This window comes from Leucoraja erinacea, chromosome 19, assembly GCF_028641065.1.
Source record: "Leucoraja erinacea ecotype New England chromosome 19, Leri_hhj_1, whole genome shotgun sequence".
NCBI classification, from domain to species: domain Eukaryota; kingdom Metazoa; phylum Chordata; class Chondrichthyes; order Rajiformes; family Rajidae; genus Leucoraja; species Leucoraja erinaceus.
Window position 1 is genome coordinate 27,610,501 of NC_073395.1, and position 24,113 is coordinate 27,634,613.

Genomic DNA, 24,113 nt, shown 5'->3' on the forward strand with positions numbered 1-24,113 from the left:
GAGTAACTCAGCGGGTCTGAAGAAGGGTCTCAACATGAAATGTCACCCATTCCTTCTCTGCCTGACCCGCTGAGTTACTCCAGTATTTTGTGTCTATGGTTTAGGTGTTTAATTGCAAATAATAATTTTTCTAACAATTTTTACCAAATTTAAAAAGTCAACCAGAATTTCACTTAGTTTAAAGAAATAGCTGAAAAAAACTCAGTAGGTCAAGCAGCATCTGTTTTTAATGATTTTCAATTAATTTGTATAATATTTGATATAATTGAATATTAATTGCTGAGAAGTTAAAAATAATCCCATGCTTAACACATCCATTAATCTAATTTGTATCACAATTGTCACCTACATGGGTGCAGACCCAAAAGTTGTCTGTGCATTCCCTTCACAGATGCAGCCTGGCCCGTTGAGTTTGTCCAGCAGTTTGTCTTTTGCTCAGGATACCATCAGCTGCAGTTTCTTATGTCTGCAACAAATCCATCTTGGAATTTGATTTTGATCTGCAAGATAAAATATTAATCAGCTTTTACTAATGAGATGATTATTCACATAACAAATAATTTACCCAATTAATTTTCGTGTCATTATCATATAATTATTTCCACAAAATCCAAAATTTTCATTCAAGCATGCAGGGGTTAGGACAAGATGAAAAATAATCAATGAGTTGTCAAATTGAAAAAAAAAGGGGTAATACTGAAAATTAAAACCGAAAATGGTGGAAAGACACAAAAGGTTAGGAGGCATCTGTGGAATGAGAAACAGAGTTAACATTTCAGATCCGCTTTGCCAGTTTATGCTATGCTAAAGTTAACCACCAGATGACACTGGAAAACTAACTTTTTCCATTTGTAGAAAAAAAGGAACTTTAAAAGGAACTACAGATGCTGGTTTACAAAACCATCAGTCTGAAGAAGGGTCCCAACCCAAGACATCACCTACCTATATATGTTTTCCAGAGCTGCTGCGTAACCCGCTGAGTTACGCCAGCACTTTGCGTCTTTTTATCTCCATTCATCCTTGTTTTTCGATTTAATGTGGACTGGATATTTTTGGGGACCTAATTCTGTCAATGACAGGAGTTTCTCCAATTATAAAGTTGATTTTAATGGACTATTGTATTGTAATAGGTTAAAGGTAGCAGAGAATTCAGATTTAAAAGTTCAAGTTCACATAACTGAATGAGCAACTCAATTATGCGTATGGTTTACAAAGGAACTTCAAGATCTGAACCTGTTGAACTTTCTGCAGGTCCAATGGAATTTTGAATGGAAATAATGTACCAGTGGGAATTTTTCTGGATTGTCTTGGATGGCAAATGTGAACCCGGGCAGAATGTAAAAACTGAACTGAATAAATCTGAACTAAAGATGTTAAAAGGAACTGTACAAATAAATGTGCATGATTTGTGCAATCTTAGCACATCTAAAAACAAATAAATTGTTAAATCTCTGATTTTAAAAAAGGGGTTATTTCTGGTATCAATCTCTTCCTGTCAGATACACGATAGCTATTAAATTATTTACCTCTAAGTCATCTTGGGCGAACTCTCTGAAACAAAGTTGGAAGAAAATACAATGGTCTGCTCCGGTGGTTTTGAAAGATCTTGGGGTGACCCAGTCCCCTTGATATCCCGTCAATGCAGGCAAGAAAGAGTGGCTGAATGGCTTCCCGAAGCAACTCGATCTTCTTTAAGGAGGGCATCAACATTCTCCAGGGAAACATCAAAAACCGTTTAACAAACTTGAGACGAGCAGAGTACCTGCGGAAATCACAAAAAAAGAAAGAACAAACAAGATCACGCTTCTTCAAGGACCCCTATAAGTTCATAAAATCACTTTTCATCAAAGAAAAGTGAGGAAACCTGAAAACAGCAAGGCAGGAGCCGGACGAGCATCTGGAAAGAAATCATGCAGATGACAAGAGACACCAGAAGACAACTATTCCATTGGACATTCCACCAATTGAACAACCAGAGCACAAGATGGACATTAGTCCTTCAAAGTGGAGGGAGGTGGAACAGACAGTACAGGCAAGAGCATATTCAGCCCCAGGGCCAAATGGGGTTCCGTATCGACTCTACAAAGGTGCTCCTGATGTTCTTCGCTTCCTGTGGAGGCTAATGAGAGTGGCTTGGGAGAAGAGAGTCATACCCAAAGCATGGCACAGGGCAGGAGGAATCCTGATTCCAAAAGAGAAGGAATCCACAGATATCAGCCAATTCCACCCCATCAGTCTCAATGTAGAGGGTAAGATCTTCAGCATCATAGCTCAGAGGATGACTGGCTATTTAGAGAGAAACAACCTTGTGGATACAACAGTCCAAAAAGCAGGCATCCCAGGGTTATCTGGATGTCTGGAACATACCAGCATGATTTGGCACCAAATCCAGACTGCAAGAAAAGAGAAGAGAGGCCTGCATGTCATTTTCCTTGACCTTGCCAATGTGTTCGGAACTGTCCCTCACAGTTTCCTCTGGGCATCCTTTGACTTCTTCAGGATACCAGAGACTATCGCAAGCCTTGTCAAGACTTATTTTCAACATCTGCAGCTCAGTTTCACCATGCCTGACTTCACGACCACATGGCACTGCATGGAGATTGGCATTATGGCGGGGTGTACCATCTCCCCATTGAATTTTACAATGGCTATGGAAGTCATCATAAGGGCCTCCAAGTGGGTACTGGGTGGCGAGCGGCTGAAGTCTGGAGCCCGTCTACCACCCATCAGGGCCTACATGGATGGCATGATAATCATAACAACAACGGCACCTTGCTCCAGGCTCCTTTTAGGGAAGCTTCAAGAGAACATCACTGGGGTCAGAGTGAAATTCAAGCCATCCAAATCAAGAAGCATTTCTATAATCAAAGGCAAACTAGCAGATCAAAGGTTCTTCATTGATCAAGAACCTATTCCAACTGTGTCAGAGAAGCCAACCAAAAGTCTGGGAAGATGGTATAACTCTAAACTGAAGGACACCGATCAGGCTAACGAGTTTAGGCAAGAAGTCATCAAAGGTCTGGCGAACATCGACCGATCCATGCTGCCTGGAAAGCTGAAAATCTGGTGCCTGCAGTTTAGGTTATTACCTCGTCTTATGTGGCCACTAACCATGTATGACATCACCCTCACAAGAGTCGAGAAGATAGCAAGAACAATCAGCTCTTTCGTCAGAAAGTGGTTAGGTGTTCCTCGGTGCCTGAGCAGCTTAGGCCTGTACGGTCCGGGGGTACTCCAGCTGCCTCTCTCTAGTCTCACAGAGGAGTTCAAGTGCGCTAAAGTCAGACTAGAGATGACCCTGGCAGAATCAAGGGACACTCATCCGAGCTGCTGCTCCAACCCTGGCAACAGGAAAGAAGTGGACGGCTAAGAATGCGACACAGCAGACAAAATCTGCTCTCCACCAAGGCGGCATGGTAGGGCAAATCCAACACCAAAGAAGTGGCTTGGGGCTTGGCGGAAAGCGACCTTGCTGGAACAAGGTATCATCACTGGAGCGCCAGAAGTTGGTCGCGGCTGAAGTCCGCCGACAGGAGGAGTTGAGTAGGTGTGCCAAGGCGGTGTCGCAAGCTGAATAGGGCCAGTGGAGGAGATGAGAGAGTGTGGAAAAGAGGAAGGACATGTAGGAGATGCAGGCGAGCAGGATAAGTTTCCTCATTCGGGCAACCTATGATGTCCATCCTAGCCCAAAAAATCTCAACCAATGGCTGGGCGAAGATCCATCATGCCCCCGTGTTCAACACCAACCACACTGAGGCACATCCTAACTGGGTGTAAAGTAAGCCTCTCTCAAGGACGGTACACCTGGAGACATAATCAAGTGCTCAAATGCCTGGCAGCGACTGGAAAGCAGAAGAACAACCAACCCAGTTCAGCCAAATACCTTTGTTCGGGGGGGGGGGGGAACAAAGGAAATGGAAAATTCCACCAAGGACCAGGTTTGGACAGCTGGAGGTAGCCCGGGATTGGCAGATGTTGGTGGATGTGGACCAACGATTTACAGTTCCATCAGATATAGCCATCACCAACATGAGGCCTGATCTTGTGCTCTGGTCGAACTCTCAGTGCATGGTGTATTTTGTGGAGCTCACAGTCCCTTGGGAGGATGCTGTGCAGGAAGCCTTCGAAAGAAAGAAACTGCGATTATACAGAGCTTGCAGCGGAGGCAGAACAGTGGGGCTGGAGAGCTAAGATATGCCCGGTAGAAGTTGGATGTCGAGGATTCGTGGCAACATCTACCTTAAGGCTGATGAAGGACCTGGGGATCAGCGGACAAGCCCTACGCCAGGCCATCAAAGAAACATCACGGGAGCGGAGTAGCCAGTGGCTCTGGCTGAAGAGGAAAGACCCCATTTGGTCTCCCAAATAACCGACTAGACAGATGAAGAGGGGGGTGGTTCTGGGACCCCAGAATGCACCGCTGAGCCTACTGGAGACGTCGTGGGTCCAATCAGCGAAACGTCGATGAAAGTAGGTGCCCATTTGATAATCCCAATGACGTGTCTGCCTAGCCTTTCTCGACATCGGAGGAGCATAAGTGAATGCAGAAGGCTCCGATCACCATCGGGAGTAAGTTGACATTTGGCATTTTGGACTTTTAACATCTTGTCCTGTGTATTTATAAACATGTGATGTCAACCTTGAAAGTTCTGAGCCTGTGAATAAATTATTTATCAGAAAGATAGAGGTAGGATATCTCTGATGTACTTCCTGCCCTGAAATCTGGTTCCTCCACCTCCCCCAACCCCACCACGTGCCCTGTCATTGTCATGACAGATTGTTGTCAGTGTGGCCACAACTGTGGTTGCCATAGAATCAGTATCTCAGCAGCAAGTTAATGGAGAAAAAAACTCACCATTGATTGTAAATTTTAGAGACTGCTTGAGCAGCCTGTAAGTCAGGACTCCAAGTGGCAGCTGAGTGGCGCTTTAAATAAAAATAAATGCAACAAAGTAGCATGATCTCGTGTGAAATAATCTTTGCCACCAAGAGTGAAACGAACATTATGCAATTGGTGATATAATTGGCAATATTTCCAACGCCAGAAAAATGGCAGGCCTGCTATCATGAATACCACACAAGCCCTCAGTTCAATGCCATTACTTTAGACGTTAGAGAAACAGCGCGGAAACAGGCCCATCGAGTCGATGCGGACCAGCAATCACCCTGTTCGCCAGCACTATCCTACAGACTAGTGACAGTTTACAATTTTACCAAAGCCAATTAACCTACAAACATGTATTTCTTTAAAAGTGTGGGAGGAAACCAGAGCACCCAGAGAAAACCCACGTGGTCACAGGGAGAACGTATAAACTCCGTACAGACAGCACCCATTGTCATGATCAAAACCGGTCTATGGCGCTATAAGGCAGCAACTCTACTGCTCTGCCGCCCCGATGCCCTGACAATGATTTCAGCCAGAAACGATAGTTACTGCACTCTCGCCAGGGTAAGGATTTAAGGATGATCTGTCCTCATAAGATTAATGCCCCTCCACCAAAGTTCTAATGTTTAATATGTGAATTTATTCAACTCTGTTTCGAATTTAGGTTTTAATGTGGAAACAAGGAGCTGCAGATGCTGGTTTACCAAGGAAAATACACAAAATGCTCAGAGTAACTCAGCAGGTCAGGCAGTATCCTCAGAGTTAGGTCAGGTCAGGACCTTTCTTCAGACTTATAGTAACAACCTTAAAATGCCGAGTTGAAAGATGGCACGTTGCTCATCAACTTTCTGTGGAATAATGTGGGAGGTCGGGGACAGGTAATTAAAGAGATAAATATTAATCCAATCTTCTACAAGAAAGAAACATTACCAGCAGCAAACATAACATATTACATTGAAAGTATAAATCAATGGCTGTTACTCCTGGTAAAAACAGTTTGGATCAATGGATGATGGTGGGAGGTGAAAGGGAGATGTACAAAGTGAATGGGTTTGGATATTACTGATGATGCATGAATGAGCCAAGATACAGGATGGAGCAGAGGGGTAAAAACAGGTGTGGAAAATGGAATGGACACAGTTGGGTCCACATTAATTATGTGAAAGATTTCCATTTATTTTGGATTGATTTATGTTCGCCCAGCGCAGAAACTGTGTATATAACGGTCACAAGTGGGCCAGCAGCCAACTTAAGTGTGGAATGTCCCTACGGAAACATCATCAATCCATATTTTCCAGTGATGTAGCCTGACCCGCTGAGCTACTCCAGTACTTTACAGGCAGCACAGTGGTGCAATGGTAGAGATGCTGCCGTACAGTGCTGTCTGTATCGAGTTTGTACATTCTCCCGGTGACTGCCTGGGTGCTCCGGTTTCCTCCCACACTCCAAAGACATACAGATTTGTAGGTTAAATGGCTATGGTAAGTTATAAAATTGTCCATTGTGTGTGTAGTGTACGGTGTGATTGTTGGTCGGCGCGGACTTGGTGGGCCAAAGGGCCTGTTTTGTCTTGTATCTCTAAAGTGTCTATCTTTGAAATTTCAAGTAATTGAGAAATATAACTTTCCTTGGAAACTAGGCCTAAATATTTCACAGCTGAGTAGAACAGATAATGTACAAATAATTACAAACTTTATCTGGGATTATAAAACTCACAGAATTCACAAACAACATTTATGCAAACCTAAAGAAATCAGCGGACTGGCTTTCCCTAATTTTCTTCTCTACTACTGGGCAACTAATATTAAAAATTTAATCTATTGGATGGACGATACATGCCAACAAGTAAACTGGTTAAAAATGGAGAGGGAAGATTGCTTGCCTTTCAATATAGGCGTGATTCTTCTCTCTCCAATAAATCTGAAGAAATCAACGTATGAGAAAAATCCGATAATCCATAGCACCGTACGAATCTGGAAACAGTTGAAATCAATCCTTAAATTAAGAAATTTATCTCTCCTCTTACCAATCGCCAATAATCCCTCATTTAAACAGTCTATTTCAGACAAGGCGTTTGTACAATGGGAAAGCTTAGGAATTAAAAAGCTGGGAGACCTTTATGAGATGGGGACCCTCCTCTCGTTTCAAGAATTAGTCGAAATATCATTTGAAAGGTAGTCAATACCAGATATCTTCAAATACGAGACTATGTGAAAATACACACCCAAGATTGTCACTCTATGGGTCCAGATATACTAGATGGATGCATGAATAGAAAATCGGACTCAAATAAGTTAATATCGTACCTCTATAAATACACTTTTAAATTTACATATCCCATCGTCGGAAATAATTAGGCGAGCTTGGGAAGACAAATTGGGTTTAACAATTTCAAAGGATGGTTGGGAAGAAAGTCTTCTATATATACACTACTGTTCTCTTAATGTTAGGCACTCGGTAATACAATTTAAAATACTGTATAGACTCTATTATTCAAAGTCTAAATTGAATAAGATCTTCCCAAATGTCTCTCCTATTTGTGATAAATGTCTCCTCCAAGAAGCAACTATAACCCATTCTTTTGCTTCCTGTACATAATTACAAAACTTCTGGAGGAGAATCTTTGATATTTTTTCCAAAATACTTCAAACAAAATTGGATCCCGACATAAAATTGATCACACTAGGTATGTCAGAGGCCTGTTCTGAGCTAATGATATTTCAAAGACGTCTCCTTAACTATGGCCTGATAACGGCGAAAAAACAAATACTTAAATTTTGGAAACAGACAACAGTCCCTACAGTGAAGATGTGGATCACAAACATGTCCGAGACACTACATTTGGAAAACATTAGGCTTGGCTTGGCGGAAAAACCAGATCAATTTCTCAAGACATGGACACCCTTCACCGAATTCTTACAAGAATAGCATGATGCAACACAAATTTAAATCCAATGCAGGGTTGGGTGAGGTGGGCAGGGGGGGGGCAAGGTATATCTCCACCTTTCTTTTTCTTTTTTTGTATTTCTATATCTTTCGGCCACACTACTTTGGTAGTTTAGGGGTCTTTCTTTTGTTCTTTTTCGATCTATCTTTTCACTTTTCACTTTTTTCCGTTTCTTGTTTTCTTTTTATTTTATTTTTTCATTTTCATAGTTTAGGTTATAAGGTTAAAAATGAAGCTGTAAAATAATTGTATAATTTTAGATGCCGAATGTTTTATCTTTGTACAATTGCTTCTAATAAAAATTTTTAAAATAAACTAAATGGGTTTTTTTTAAAAGAACAGATAATGTATATATTGATGAAATACTAATCTCGTTAAAGGGAATGAAGATGAGATCGCAAAAATATTCAAACGGGATGGAATCTGTTTATATTTACAAGGGTAAAAAAAATTGATAATTGCCAATTTAAGAGAATAGCTGGCATTCCAAACCAGTTTGATAATTTACAATTTATCAAGAGAAACTAATTCTACAGGGCACCATATGTTAGAAGCCCTCATAAAACCAGTTAGCACCAACAATGTCAACAAAAGGCAGTCTGAATGCTGTGTGACCTGTAGTATTCTAAACAAGCACCTAAGTGAAACACTCCCACAGGAATTACTTGGCTTTATTCTGCAGAGAAGGGTATTGGTTACACTCAATCACAACTGAACAATACACAATGGGTGTGGCGATCTTCTTCAGAATTAGTACATTAAAATTACACACATTGGTTTCGTCAAGTACAATCTGTTCCTCAAATAACGAAGAATTGTCCATCTGTACTCTTAAACTGGAGCTACCGATACCATGTTAATTCCCAATTCCAGTTAAGAGACATTGTTAAAAAATATGGAATTGCAGGATAAGCAATAGCAGGGAGTAACTCAGCAGGTTAGGTGGCATCTGGAGGGAATGGATAGGCGACGTTTCGGATTGGCACCCTTCTTCAAACTGATTATAGTAGGGTGGGAAAGTTGGAAAACAAGTGGTGGGGAGGACAAAGCCAGGCAAGTGGATACAGGTGAGGGGAGGGTTTGATTGGGGGGGGGGGGGGGGGGGGAAGAAGAGTCCTAACACAAAACGTCACCTATCCATTTCCCTCCACAGATGCTGCCTGACCCGCTGAGTTCATCCAGCACTTTGTGTTTTAGTCAAGATTCCAGCATCCGCAGTATCTTGTGGCTCCATCAAAAATAAACTTGTTGGTTTAGTTCTGAAGTTGTAAGAGTAGAATTAGGACTTTCAATCATGGCCAATCTATCTTATCCTCTCAACCCCATTCCCTGCCTTCTCACCATTACCCCTGACACCCATACTATTTAACAATCTATCAATCTCCACCTTAAATATATCCATCGGGTGTTTAGTGGTTGAGTAGAACACTTTCAGTACTAATGTAATACTACCATAATAAATAATTTACAAATATTTTTACTTTGTATTGTTCTTCAAATAAAAAGGACTGAAAGATGCTTAGATATGGATTTATCGTACATGATATCGTATGTCAGATAATTCTGCATATGTGAAGACTGTGACATCTGAACGTTCTTTCTCGGAACCAGCACACTAAGGTATGCATAGCCATTCACTAACAACAACTAGAACTAAATATCTAAATATTTATTTTAATTTAGATAATCTTAAAAATGTTAATCGATTGCTTAAAAAGTAAACTGATCATGCAAACCACTTGGGAACTTCAGTACGGTGATCAGCTGTGGACTAACAGTGAATACTCTCCTAATGGTACCGAATCCTTGTATGCTCATGGAACATCTTATCTGGAAAGAAATTGCAGTTTCAGAAATCTCCGTCTTTCACCCTTTATTACTGCTCCCTTTCCTCCACAGGAGTACCTCACATCATTGGGAGCGCTGCTAGTCTTGCATTCAATGCATGGATAAATCTCTAATTTTACTTCGGAGTCACGTGAGTGACTACGTGAAGAACCCCGCCAGGACGCATGCGTGTAATATCGCTACACGCATTGCGAAACAGTCAGGCGGGGTGGAACGACGTTCTCCCGCAGCGGCAGTTTAAAAGCCGGAACCTGCAGGTAAGAGAAAACAAAGAGGGCTGCGACAAAGCTGGTGGGGGAGGACCGCGGAGTAGCGGGCAGCCAGCAGCGGCCAGCGGCACTTGAATCACCTATAATGGGATCAACTGTGCCCGATGTCGCCCCCGCACCGGCCAGATCCACTCCGCGGCCGGGCGGTAAGGCAAGACAGAAAACTAACAAAGTCGTGGACTCAGATGAGTCCGACTTTGAGCAGCCGCGGGCGGCCAGCGACCGTGAGCGCTGGAGCCGGATGGAGCGGTGTGTGGAGCATTTGCTCCAACGTGACAGGCTCCGGGAGATGGAGTTGAGTCACTGTGGGCTCTATGGAAAACCCACAGCAGTACCTCTTGTAGGGCTGCACAGTGCTTCTCCCTCATCAGAGGGGAGCACTGCGGGTCAGTACTGGGCTGATCCAGAAGAGGGGTTTGCAGAAGAGAAATCAAGTGTGCAGGGGGTGCAGGAACGTGAGAATCTACAGGACATGGTGTCCAACTTCATACAGCGAGACCAGACTGGCCAAAACCTGGAGCAAAAGCTAGCTGCCAGTATAGACTATATGTCCTTTAACCAGCTACAAGAACATGCTGTATTGGACACCACGTCAAGACACCTGGCACCGGGCAACTGTATATCCCTGAATGTTCCAGTAGTAAATACTTGTATATGGAAACATATTGGAATAGGAGTTAGAGGCATGGATATCAAACTCCAAAAGGTATTAAAACTCCTAACAGCAGGGATAACAGCATTTGCCCGCACAGTGGATGACAAGGACATGTCCCAGGACCAACAGGATGCACTGGCACTACTTTGCAACACTCAATATGAGATAAACAGCATCAGGAAGCGTGCCATCCGACCTACTTTAAACCCGAAATTCGCGGGTCTGTGCAAACCTGGAAACATAAAACCACCATTACTACTATTTGGAGGTAACCTATCGAAGCAAGTCAAGGAGCTCGATGAGGAAGCAAAAACCCTGGGACTCATAAAAGGGACTCCATCAAAAACCCACTACAGCCATAGACAGCACCCCTACGCACCCACCAGCAGAGCAAGACCGACTGGTGAAAGCTCGAAGGTCAGGTACACCAAACATGAGTCTTTTTTAGGCCATGGCCCAGGCCGGCCTTCTTGGAAGATACGCGAACCTCCAACATCAACCAAACTGCAAACCCAGACACCAACGCCTCAACATCAACAAAGGATTTACAAAAAGAAGTAAACCTGCCACTGGTAACTATGGAGGTAGGTGGGTCTGGTTCCCTACAAAATACAGGGAGCATGGAGGTTGGGGGGAGATTGCACTCCTTTCTGGATGCGTGGAGTATGTTAACTTCCGATACTTATATTTTAAGCAGTATCCAGGGATATACAATAGAATTTATACACAAGTACAGCCCTCCAGTTCAACATATACCGAACCGAATGTTCGTACTTTCCGGTAAAGAAAAATCAGAAGCGCATGCTGAACTGGAGCGGCTTTACGCAAAAGGTGTAATTGAAAAATCTTAACACGAACCGCTAGAATTCGTGTCCAATATCTTTACCAAAAACAAAAAAGATGGTGGTTGTCTCATCATCATAGATCTGACCAAATTGAATACATTTGTACAATATATTCATTTTTAAATGGAAACCTTTGTTACTGCTAAACAATTGATTTCCAAAGGTTACTTCATTGGTAGCATCGATTTAAAAGATGCTTACTATTCAGTGCCTATACGAGGTGACCACAGATGTTACTTAAAATTCAACTGGATGGGACAGCACTGGCAGTATAGAGCGCTGCCAAATGGGTTAACGTCAGCCCCCAGGCTGTTCACAAAAATTTTGAAACCAGCCCTAGCGTTTCTATGAAAACGGAAACACATGGTCATGGCATATCTAGATGACATACTTCTGTGGGCAAAACTTTGGAATTGGCCAAACAAACTGTAACAGCCACAAAACTGTTATTTGAAAAACTGGGCTTTATTATCCATCCAGTTAAATCTAAATTAACGCCTTCTATAGACTATTTGGGGTTCGCCATTGACTCAGTTCACATGTCGGTGACTTTGCCAAAGGGAAAGGCTATAGACTTAATAGAGGCTTGCAATAACCTCATTGACATCAGTAAACCGTCCATCAGATTGGTAGCAAAAGTAATTGGCAAAATGGTGGCTGCTTTTCCAGCCACACAATTTGGACCTTTACATTACCAAAATTTACAGAGAGCAAAAATACAAGCACTCAAAATCAATGCTGGTCATTTTGACAGACCAATGAAGCTACCAATCAAAGCTATAATGGAACTAAAATGGTGGATAGATAACATTTGGCTTTGTTTCAATCCAATCATTATCAACAACCCTTCTATGGTGCTACAAACTGATGCCAGTGCACTTGGTTGGGGTGCCACCAATTCCATCTCCAGCTGTGGAGGTAGATGGACTGCTCAGGAGGCATCATTATTACTAACACTGGGCATAAACTACCTGGAAATGTTGGGTGCATTCTATGGCCCAAGTCATATTGTACTGGGTCATATCACCAGCATGTTAGACTACAGATTGACAATACCACCGTGGTAGCATTTATCAACCACATGGGTGGAAACAAATTGACATCATGTGACAATCTGGCTAATAAAATTTGGCAGTGGTGTATCCAGAGAGATATTTGGATATCAGCTACTTACCTACCAGGTAAACTAAATTTAGTGGCAGACACCAGGTCACGCAAATTTAATGAAAACACCGAATGGATGTTGAATAAAAAAGTATTTGCTGATATTACAGCATGATATGGAACACCAGATATCGATCTATTCGCATCCAGGCTTAATCACCAGTTATCAAACTATGTTTCATGGGAACCAGACCCTGGGGTAGCGGCGACAGATGCATTTTCGCTGCATTGGGGGAAATTGTTTATTTATGCATTCCCTCCTTTCTGCCTCATCAGTCGGGTATTAAGGAAAATACAGCAAGACTCTGCGTCTGGTATTTTGGTAGTACCCGATTGGCCTACACAACCATGGTTCCCAGTGATACTGAACATGGTATTAGAATAGTCCATCCCGAATAGACCAGACTTATTGGTTCATCCCGTAACAAGGGATAGCCACCCATGCCATAACTATTTTAATTTATTAATTTGTAGAGTTTAAAAATACCACTACTACAGCTGGGACTGACAGACCGAACAGTGAACATGATTTTGGCGGCCCACAGACAGTCCACCAAAAAACAGTATCTGGTCTATATCAGGAAGTGGGAGATGTATTGTCACAAAAACAGCATCACCTACAGAGATATGAACATCCCGTCTGTTCTGGAATACCTGGCAGGCCTCCATTATGATGAGGGGCTCAGTTATAGTGCCATCAACTGCGCCAGAAGTGCCCCATCAACTTATCTATGGCAAGGAACAGAGCGTCACACTGTTGGGACTCACCCACTGGTAACAAAACTTATGAGGGGAATTTTTAATACCAATCCCCCAAGAACCAGGTACTCCCAAATATGGGATGTGAGTATTGTCCTGAAGATGCTCAGGAATTGGTCTCCAGCAACAGCTCTGTCCCTACATAGACTGACATTAAAAACAGTCATGCTAATGGCATTGGTCACGGCACAAAGGGTACAGTCATTACATAAATTAAGACTGGACAACATGACTTCTTCATCTGAAAATATTACGTTTCATATTTATGAATTAGTAAAACAGAACAGACGGGGATCAGCAGGCCGCAATATAGCATTTAGGTCTTACCCAACAGATGATCGTCTCTGTATAGTAAGACATTTGTCGTTATACATGGAGAACACGAAAATCATCAGAGGCAATGAGAAAGCACTTTTAGTCAGCCATAAGCAACCACACAAAAGAGTGACGGTCCAGACCATCTCAAGATGGCTGAAACAGGTTCTAATACAGGCTGGGGTGGATACTAATATTTTTAAATCTCATTCCACCAGGGCTGCAGCTACATCGGCAGCTATGCAGTTGGATGTGCCAATGGACCAAATCCTCAAGGCAGCAGGATGGTCAGGGGAAAAAACATTCCAACTATTTTATCATAAACCAGTCATGAAACCTGGAACGTTTGCAGAAACAATTTTAAGTTCTGTAATTTAATTTACCCCATAAATAGGGGCTATAATTTTGTGTTAATAAATTTCATGGATTTCAATGTCGAATTCATGTCTAAATTATGTTGACACAATTTCTCCTACAGTCATTAAGGCAGATGTGATGCATGGACTCGTTCCCAAGGCATGAAATCACAGAGCTTTGAAATCTTCACGTAGTCACTCACGTGACTCCAAAGTAAAATAGTAAGATTAAACGAGAACTTACCAGTTCGAAGTTTGATCGTTATTTTATGAGGAGTACGTTGAGGGAATACGTGCCCTCCGCTCCCACCCATGATCATATACTCAACTGGTATTTCTTTCTCTAATCTTACTATGTTTAAGTCATTACAGTTATCTGTGATTTCACACCGCTGCTTTGAAGAATGACACGCATGCGTCCTGGCGGGGTTCTTCACGTATTCCCTCAACGTACTCCTCATAAAATAACGATCAAACTTCGAACTGGTAAGTTCTCATTTAATCTTACTATTTATTCCTGTCCATAGTGATATCTCAATCTACCCTCTTTCTCATGGCACCTCTGTCTCGTGTTTCCAACTACACTGCAGCCTTTAACCTCAACCTTCCTCTGTACAGCCACCAACCCCTTTTCCCCCCACCATTCTCCTGCATCTCACTCCATCCTCTTTCTAAATTATCATCACCCCATCCTCAACTCCCACCTTGGGCCTTTCTCCTCACCCCCCCTCTACCCTTCTGTTCCATTCTATCTTCCCTTACGTCCCCTCACCCATCCACCTCCTCTTTCCTACTAAATTATTTTTTTCCCTCACTTGCTCACTTCAGCCTCACTCCGTCCTTTCTCTTCCCCATCTCCATCTATCTTACTCAGTCAATCTACCCCGTCCTGCTCCACCACACCCATTCTTCCCTCCTCGAGTCTTTTACATTATGCTCCCGTTCTCCTTCTCTTACCCACACTCACCTGCTCCGTTACCCCTCTCTCTGATTCCCCGTCTTTTAACGCAGGCCCCCCTCCTCACACCTCCATTCCCCCACCCCATTTCCAACTCTGCCCCCACTTTTCTCCCTTCCCAACCATCCTCTCCTCTCTCTTTTTACTGATCCCCATACGCCCACTTATCCCACCTCTCCCACACCCCTCTCCCACTACCCATGCACATCCTCTTCCCTCCTCCATATGTAACCCTCATCCACTTGCTCTCTCCCATGTACCCATCTCTCCCACACCCGTCCTCCTGACACCCCCCCCCCAGTCTACCAACCTACCCACCTCTCCCCATCCAGATCCTCCCTGTACTTTCCCCCTGTCCATAAACCACCACTACCACCCCTCCCATACACCCTTTCCCCCCCCCCCCATACACCATCCTCCCTATCTACCGCCCATACTCCCTCTCTCTCCCTCCTCCCCCTCTTTTCCCCCTCCTCCTCCTCCTCTCACCCCCCACCTCCTCCTCTGTGCCCACCCCCTCCTCTCTCCAGGGCCAGCCTTAAGCCGATTGGACCGATTTCTCCCAATTATGCCCCGCGCCTAAGGGGGGGGGGGGGGGGAACCCGCGATAATTTTACGTATTTCGTACGGAAATACAAATTCGCATTGTTAAATAAAGATTTTTTTTAAAACATCGCGTTACGAATTTTTTTACAAAACGAACATGGATAACAACTTCATGCGGCATCATCAATACTTGATCAAAACACAATTACATTTACTGAGGAATGTAAATCGTTGCATTGATGACACATTGAGAATTTCTTGAAACTCACCATCAGAGTTAGATAAAATTTCTCATGGGAGGCTTATAGCTTCTTCACCCCCCCCCCCCCCCCCCCCCCCCCCCCCCCTCGCGTTGAGAAGGAGGGGGTCGGGGATCATGCCAGCATCCAGTTCAAGAACAGGTCAGCGGGCGATGGATAACAGGACAGGCGGTGGAGCTTACTCCATATGTCAGGGCGAGTAACCTCAATTGATCCCTTGTTCGCGCTGACACAGGAGTAAGCCCCACTGCCCACTGTGATGCTATCCATCACCCGCTGACCCACTCCGCTCTATGATCTTTGCTCTTGAGCTGGTCCCCTCACTGTTCAGATGGAGAGCACTGCCAGAGGTGAGCGGGCCGGCAGAAGGCGCTGAGATGGCAGTTGGTTCCGCTGTCCAGTGATGGCAGCCGCTCGTAGCCACGGGAGCTGCTTCCCTCCCCAGCCACAATGCGGTGGCTCCGCTCCCGGAGCGCCACGGCAGCGGTGAGTGAGTTGGTTACTGGCACGATCCCCGACCCCCTTCTTCTTAACGCTCCTGCCCTCCCCGCAACTTTACCCCTGGCTAGACTCCCCACACGCTGTGAAAGGAACTCTCCCTCCAATTGGTCCTTTGAACTAGTATATTCATTCTATAAGATGACAACTAATTCAACTTGTTCCTGTGTGCTCCCGTTTTTCCCCCATCTTTCCACCTGCTGTCATTCAGAAAGAAGGAGATTTGGAAGCTTGGGCAAATTGAATTGTTACTTTATGTATTTTCATTTTTACGGAGAGGAAAACAATCTGCGCATGCGCGGTTTAAGTTTTTTAAAAGCCGACTGTCATATTTCTATTTCTATGAAAATTGTTCCCAATTGGGCCCCGCACCTCCTAAGGCTGGCCCTGCCTCTCTCCCCCCTTCTCTCCCCCCATCCACTCTCCTCTCCCCCCCTCTCTCCTCTCTCCTCCTCTCCCCTATCTTTGCCCCCCCTCCCCGCCGGCGCTCTGTGACCCGGAAGCAGAAGCCCGGGGAATGTGAGTGCTGTGCCGCGGCCTGCGCTGCTGCTGTTGCTGAGCCGCTGCCGCTCCCGCTGTTCCCGGAGCGTCTCCCCGAGCCCAGCCCGGTCTGTCCCCGCCCGGCCCCGCTCTCCCCACCCGACCGCACGCACGCGCTCTGCTGCCCGCAACAGGGATGTGAGTACCGGGCACATTATCGCGGCGGGGATGGTGGCGAGGCACTGCGGCATTGTAAACAGCGGATCGGCGCCGTTTTCCTGCGGCTGCGAGAGATGTGAAGCAGCTCGGATACAACCCCCCCGCTCCCCGCCCCAGCTAACCCCCGCCCCCCCCCCCCGCCCCAGCTACACACCCCGCCCCCCCCACACCCCGCTCCCGGCCCCGGCACACACCCCGCTCCCGGCCCCGGCTACACACCCCGCTCCCGGCCACCACCCCCCGCTCCCGGCCCCAGCCCCAGCTACACACCCCGCTCCCCGCCATGACCCCCCCCCCCCCCCCCCCCCCCCGCTCCGCCCCGGCTACACACCCCGCTCCCGGCATGAACCCCCAGTCCCGAGCTCCAAGCTGCCCCACCCCTCCCCTCCTACCCCCCGCTCCCGGCCATCCTCGAATGCCCCTCGTCTGCTCATCCGATCCTCCGTCCCCCTCATCCGACCGTGCCCCTACCGCCATCCCGTCTTCCTTGCCCTATCCCCAACCCGGTCCATCCCCTACCTCCTCGTATCCTTGCCCGCATCCCATCTCCAACCCCATTTCATCCCATCCCATCTCATCTCACCATCCCATATGTCCATTCTACCCTTTATTCCCCACCTCGTCCCATTCTCTATTCCCCACCCCGTCCCATCCTTATTCCAAACATACCCTGTCCCATCCCACTCCACCTCACCCTACACCCATCCCACCCCATAGTCCCATCTCTAGCCTACTCATCCCCAACCCCAATTCCATTGCCTACGCCCTGCCCCTTTGCCCCCATCCAATCCTGTGATTTTTTATTACTATAGTATTATAAATAATTATTTCTATCTTGAGACCGTGTCCATTGACATCTTCTTGTCGTTGTAGACAATACACCTGTATGCATGAAACATCACTTATAGTTGATATACGAGCTTAATGAAGAAAACTGTTTCCATAAGATCTTGTTCCTTAACCTGGAGGATGATTTGAATTTCATACAAAATACCTTGTATAAAAAGAAATTCGGAGTCAGTCATTTCACCACTGTTTTCTTCAAATACTTAATGACAGGATTTCCTGCATAAAATTGAGCTTGTGCATATTTTGTGTATCTCAGATTCCATAGCCCTTTATTATGTCATTTTGAAGACTGGAAATTATGCAATTTTGGATTTTATCTCTGAGAAATTAAAGCCATGTCAAAAATGCAGGACTCTTAAATAATATTTAAAATCTAAAATTACTTTCATATTCAGATTGGAAAGTTGCGCCATTGGATAATTATTTCTCCAGAAATTGCCAATGAATTATGTTTAAAATAGTTATCTTGTAAATTTTTATTTGTGCGATATTGGTTATTTTGCTGCTCTAGATAATTTTTCATTTTGCTAAAACATGACAAAATGTTTGTAGATTCTGGCCATTAACCAAATTAATTCTCAAATATACGGAACACCTTGGCATTTGCTTTTTGGAAGAGTGCTGGTATAAAGAGTGGAAGGATTTGCTGATCTTTGTTTTGGTACATGCAGGAACATCTTGTCAACATTACGGTTAAGCTGAGAACTTTATTGCAAGTGTGTCTATCAACTGATAATAAATCCATAACAATTGGTTGTTCAATTTTCAGACCAACATAATTTTTTCAAAGTATTCAGTATTTGATATTTACAAAGTTTCACTCCAAATCCTTTCAGAAAAGCATTGAAACTTTACACAGTTTATAAATTATTTGTTTGAGACTTGCTGGAAGGGCCAGCATTTGTTATCCATCTCTAATTGCCTTTGAGAGCTCATGATGAGCCACTTTCATGCACTACTCAGTTCTCCTGGTAAAGGTATTCTTCCAGTGTAGTTGCATATGGAATCTCATGGTTTGGATCCATTGATGATGAAGAAACAAATAGTGCCAAGACAGGTTGGAGCGAAAGCTGTGGGTGATGATGTTGCCACCCAGCTTCTGTTTTTATACTTCTTGATAGCGTAGGTTGTTGTCTTTGGGGGGCAGGGGCTATTATGCCTTGGTGAGTAATTGCTGTGCATTCTATATATGTTGCTCAGCCATTGTAGACGGGTGATGGAAGGAGTGAACATTTGGTAAGTTGAGTGATGGTGAAACAGACTGTTCTCTCTTGAATGGTTTTTATCTTCACTGTTATGCCTGCACTTATCCAAACAAGGGATAGTATTACATTGCACTCTTGATTTGAGACTTGCAGATCGTGGAAAGGTTTTGGGGGGCTCAGGGATAAGTCACTCACTGCAGGTCCAGTTAAGTGTATTTGATGGTGATTTTTAAAATGTTGATTGTGGGGTACCCAGTGATGATAATGTTGTTGAATGTCAGGTGGTCATACACTGGCACTTAAATAACAAATAATGTTAATGCAATATCCCAACCCGTGGATATTGTGTAGGTCTCGATACAGGCATAAATTGCTTCATTTCCTGAGTTGCAGTGAATGGAATTGAACATTTTGTGATTATCGGTTGAATATAGCTCACTAAACATAGAAACAGAAAATAGGAGCAGGAGTAGGCCATTCGGCCCCTCGAGCCTGCACCGCCATTCAATATGATCATGGCTGATCATCCAACTCAGTATCCTGTACCTGCCTTCTCTCCATACCCCCTGACCCCTTTAGCCGCAAGGGCCACATCTAACTCCCTCTTAAATATAGCCAATGAACTGGCCTCAACTACCTCCTGCGGGAGAGAATTCCAGAGATTCACCACTCTCTGTGTGAAAAAGTTTTTCCTCATCTCGGTCCTAAAAGATTTCCCCTTCATCCTTAAACTGTGACCCCTTGTTCTGCTATAAAACAGCATAATATTTAGTGCTTCTCAGTGTTTGGACTGTTGTGCAGTATCTTTCACAACAAGATGCAAAGTATAGTATATATTGTTGTTCCACAGCACCTTTTAGAAAGTACAATCATTTGTGCATACTTGGTGCACAATTTAGCATTGGCTTCCCACCTTTTGCTCAATATTACAATACATTTAAAATACTAGGATATCCTAAGGCACGTCACATCAAGGAGGAGATATAAGGGCCAGTGATTGCAAAGAAAAAGCGTCTTAGCCAAAATGTATGTAACATCTAAAAGGACAAGGAAGTGGAGAGATTTGAGGATGGAATTCCAGGAATTAGGTAGATGATGGCTAAAACCAGAACCTCCATTGGTGCAGCATGATAGTCCAGTGGAAGCTTGGAGATTATGAACGTGAGGGTAGGAATTAAAAAATTAAAGCACAGATAACTATTGTAGGTCAGGAAGCATAGGGGGATGGATGAATGGAATCTGATGTGAATTAAGATATAGGCCGCAGAGCTTTAGACCCGCTGAAGTATTTGGAGGCTGGGAAATGGGAGCATTTCATTATTCCCTGTTGAAATCATTTTTACCTTGTTTCTATTTTCCACATACCACTAAGATGGCCTTTGTCAGAATCACCCGTGTCTGGGGCAATGACTGCTCATATTACCCTTCTGATTTTGCTTGACATGTCCTTTAGAAGTTTGTAGAGATACAAGATTAAAATTCATCCAGAATCTGACCATTGCTATTCCACGCTATTCTATATTTTTTTGGGATCCAATCCAAATATTATCCGGAATCTGTCCTGACAAAGGCACACAGCCAATGGCGCATTCCCATTCAGCCTTGTATTGCAGAGCTCGTGTATGTGTCCAACATTTAGCACTTGGGCTGATTGCGCAACGCTTAAGTATGTTTATTCTTTTGCCTTTCCTGTGCCAGTCAAACTTGCCAATTCACCTGCAGGAGCTTTACTGAGTTCAAGTTGCATCTCATGCCCCTTTCGACAGCAACTTTTCCAAATGCTTTGCTGGCTATCCAAAGTCCGGTGTTCCTTCTGTTCAAAAAACACTTAAGGACCTTGGTCTTAAAATATGCCTTGAGAGGAGAAGCATGTGGGAGAGAAGATAGAAATTGTAAGAAGGTTGTTACTGAGGTAAGCCTTTCAGCCTATCTCACTTAAAATATATGGTGGAGACCTTGGCAATTTCCATCCACGTTGACCTCTAAGAGATCTCCCTGAATATTCTGGGTAACTCATTGTTTCATTGTTTGATTTTAACTTACCACCACAATTACATTTGGTGTTTGTTAGAGTAAGAAAACAGTCATATATACCCATGTGATATTGCTGACACAGGGCTTTGGAGTATCAACTTACTGTGGTGTCCTTGAGTATTACTATTAATCACAGTGTTTGAGAACTTTGTTTGTGAAGACATTTGTAATGGTGGATTGATGAAATTTATCTCAAAACTGATCAAATCAGGGAACTTAAACTGTACTGCAAGAGGAAAATTGGGTGTTAACTTGCTTGTTAATCGGTAGCTATTTGTACCTGTGCAATATAATTACTTCTAGGCTTTATTCATTTTTCACTACAGGCAAGATCTAAACAAGTTACATGTTTTGCTGCATATTAAAATATTAAAAACGTTATCATAGTTACTTCAATCCATAAGTATAAAACTACATAAATGGTATAAATTTTCTTTGTGGAATTCAAATTTTCTACCCCATGTATTTTGTTGCCAGAAAAGAAATGAGAAATTTACATAGTTTGTGAGGTGGGAAAAAAGTCATCATAAAGTCAATATTTTTCACTGTGCTCACAAAGTAGCTTACCAGACTGTCAGCTTTGGCTCGGTGGTAGCACTTTGGCCTCTGAGTCAGAAGGTTGTGGGTTTAAACCCTGTTCCAGAGACCTAAGTGCATATTCTAACGCAGTACTTGGAATAGTAATGGGTTGTGGGAGTATTGCACTGAGGGTCTGGCATTGTATGAATCTTTAAGCCAGGCCTCATCTGTCCTCTTACGTGATAGTAAAATATCCATGGCATTATTCTGGGAAGAACAGAAAAGTTCCTCTGTGGTACTCGTGCCAAAAGGAAAGGAATGATGAGACATTCAATATTCTATTTTTATAGCATCATTGATTTTATTTTTTTCCTTTCCCTGGCTCAATGAAAGTTGACGCCGTTACCTATGCTGATTGTTAATGCAAATGATTAGCTTGCTTTCAGTGTATTGAAAATTCTAGTTTTTTTTAACTTTATTCACTTTTTTTCCCTTTCATGCAAATTGCAATTTCGCAGATATTGGTAAAATTTTGAGAAAATTGTCTTGCCAGAGTTGACATTGTAAGATCAAAATGCTTGTAAGATCAGAAGAGGATTGGGAGAGAGCTTTTCCAAAAGGTAGTTCGTTGCATTCAATGGACTGTACAAAATAGTGGGCCTGTCCAACTTTGACTGTCAAGTTCCCGGCAGTTGCCTGTAAAACCGGCAACTGGAACAGCAACTGTCAGAGTGGAACAACACACACACACACACACACACACACACACACACACACACCACGCAAAGCCACGGTGATACAGACACACACCATGATGAACAGGAAGGTTGGCGCTGTAATTATGACGGCTAAAGCACAGTGTACGTTAAGTCCTTTAAAAGAGGAGGGGGAGAAGGAGTGGAGACAACTTTTAAGAAGCCAGAGATACACGGCTGTGAAACTCGGCGGACATTTAATATTACTGATCGGTTATCTTTGGTTCTGAAAACTACTGCTTACCTTTTATTTTCCCAGTGAGCCAATGAAATTCACTGGTCAGCACCGGCAACAACCTAAGAGAACCTCCGAGAATCTTCGATCTCCTGGCAACCCATTAGGATCCCCTGGCGATCCACCTACAACACGAGAATTCTCGCTACTCTCCATGGAGGCTTCATTCTAGTCGCAGCTAATTTTTCAACATGTTGAAAAATTTGCGGAGACCATAGTGAGGCCTCGACTAGTTCCCAGAATGCGGGAACTCCTCACGACCATGAAGGCGACTCCCCGGCAACCACCCGCGAACATGGGGCGAGGGCATAGTCTTCCGCAGTCGCCTAAAAAGCTGCCTAAGTGGGACAGGCCCATGAGGATGTTCAACTGTGTTCCAGAGGGAATCAGTGCATCGTAGAGCAATTTATATAGGGCAAATACAGTGACTACAGCGTCCTCTTGTTTAAGAAGCGTGCAGTGTATATATTTTTAGAGACTGGATAGGACAAGTTACAATTCAAAGCAATAGCATTTCCAAAATGTCGCGCAACTTGTGTGTCCTTTGCAGTGGTTTACACATGAGAGTTTGTCATACAATTTTGCAGACATGTTTTGCAATATGCAACAAAATCTGGCATTTAAAAAAAATGTTGGTCCTAAGTAATGCCATGTAAGTTCCTTTGCACGGTACAGAGAAATTAATGTTTCATTCTTGAATTGCTGCCTTTTGATTGTTCATAGAGCCTACTAATGTAGTATTGCTGACTTTGATTACGGGAATAAATGGAATATTGAGTTAAGCAAAGGTATTTTACCTCTGGAACATAGTATCAGAACTGCCCTGTTTTCTGTAAGGAAATGCCACCAATCTTGCCACAGTTTTACAAAAAATATTTTTTTTCATTGAAAAAGACTGACATGAGAATATAAAATGTATCACTGTTATAGTAAAAAATGTTCTTTTGAAAGTTATAATGCTCTGAACTTAATTTATGCTACGCCTGACCATGAGAGCTCATACAATTTCTTAGAACCAGTTTTCTTGAGGAAATCAGTTATGGGCGAAATTGGCTGAGAGGCCACCTATACTGCAAGATTGTGGGACAAATGGGAACGTGTGATAGAGAAAAACAGTGTATGATAATCTAACACGATGGAAGATTAATTTTGAAATGTTTGTTAACAATGTTAAATGTGGAATATCAGTGTTCATATTCCCTTATGTAATTGAAGGAGGTTATTTCACCCATTGAATCAGTGCTTGCTCATCGCAGAATAATTTCGATTCCATTGTACCATTTATTTTACTGTATGCCATCAACATCCACCCCCACTAACTGATTATCAATACATGGGGCAATTTGCAATTTATAGCAGCTAATTAGCTTACCAACCGGCGTGTCTTTGGGAATGTTGGAGGTAATTGGACCACTCCGGAGAATGTGCAAACTCCACATAGACAGCACTGTGGTCAGAATTGAAGTAGGATACATAAACCCGTGAGTTACTGTGTCACCAAAGTGTTGAAAT

General features: G+C 43.5%; 1 protein-coding gene across 1 annotated transcript in view; it reads left to right on the forward strand.

Moving 5' to 3' along the window:
• Positions 1 to 16,878: 16,878 nt before the first annotated feature.
• The window catches only part of frs2a (fibroblast growth factor receptor substrate 2a), an 86,730-nt gene continuing 79,495 nt past the window's right edge, over positions 16,879 to 24,113 (forward strand). The window contains exon 1 of the mRNA XM_055650722.1: positions 16,879 to 16,983. The gene's annotated coding sequence lies outside the window, so the exon portion shown is untranslated. The remainder of the gene's footprint in view (positions 16,984 to 24,113) is intronic.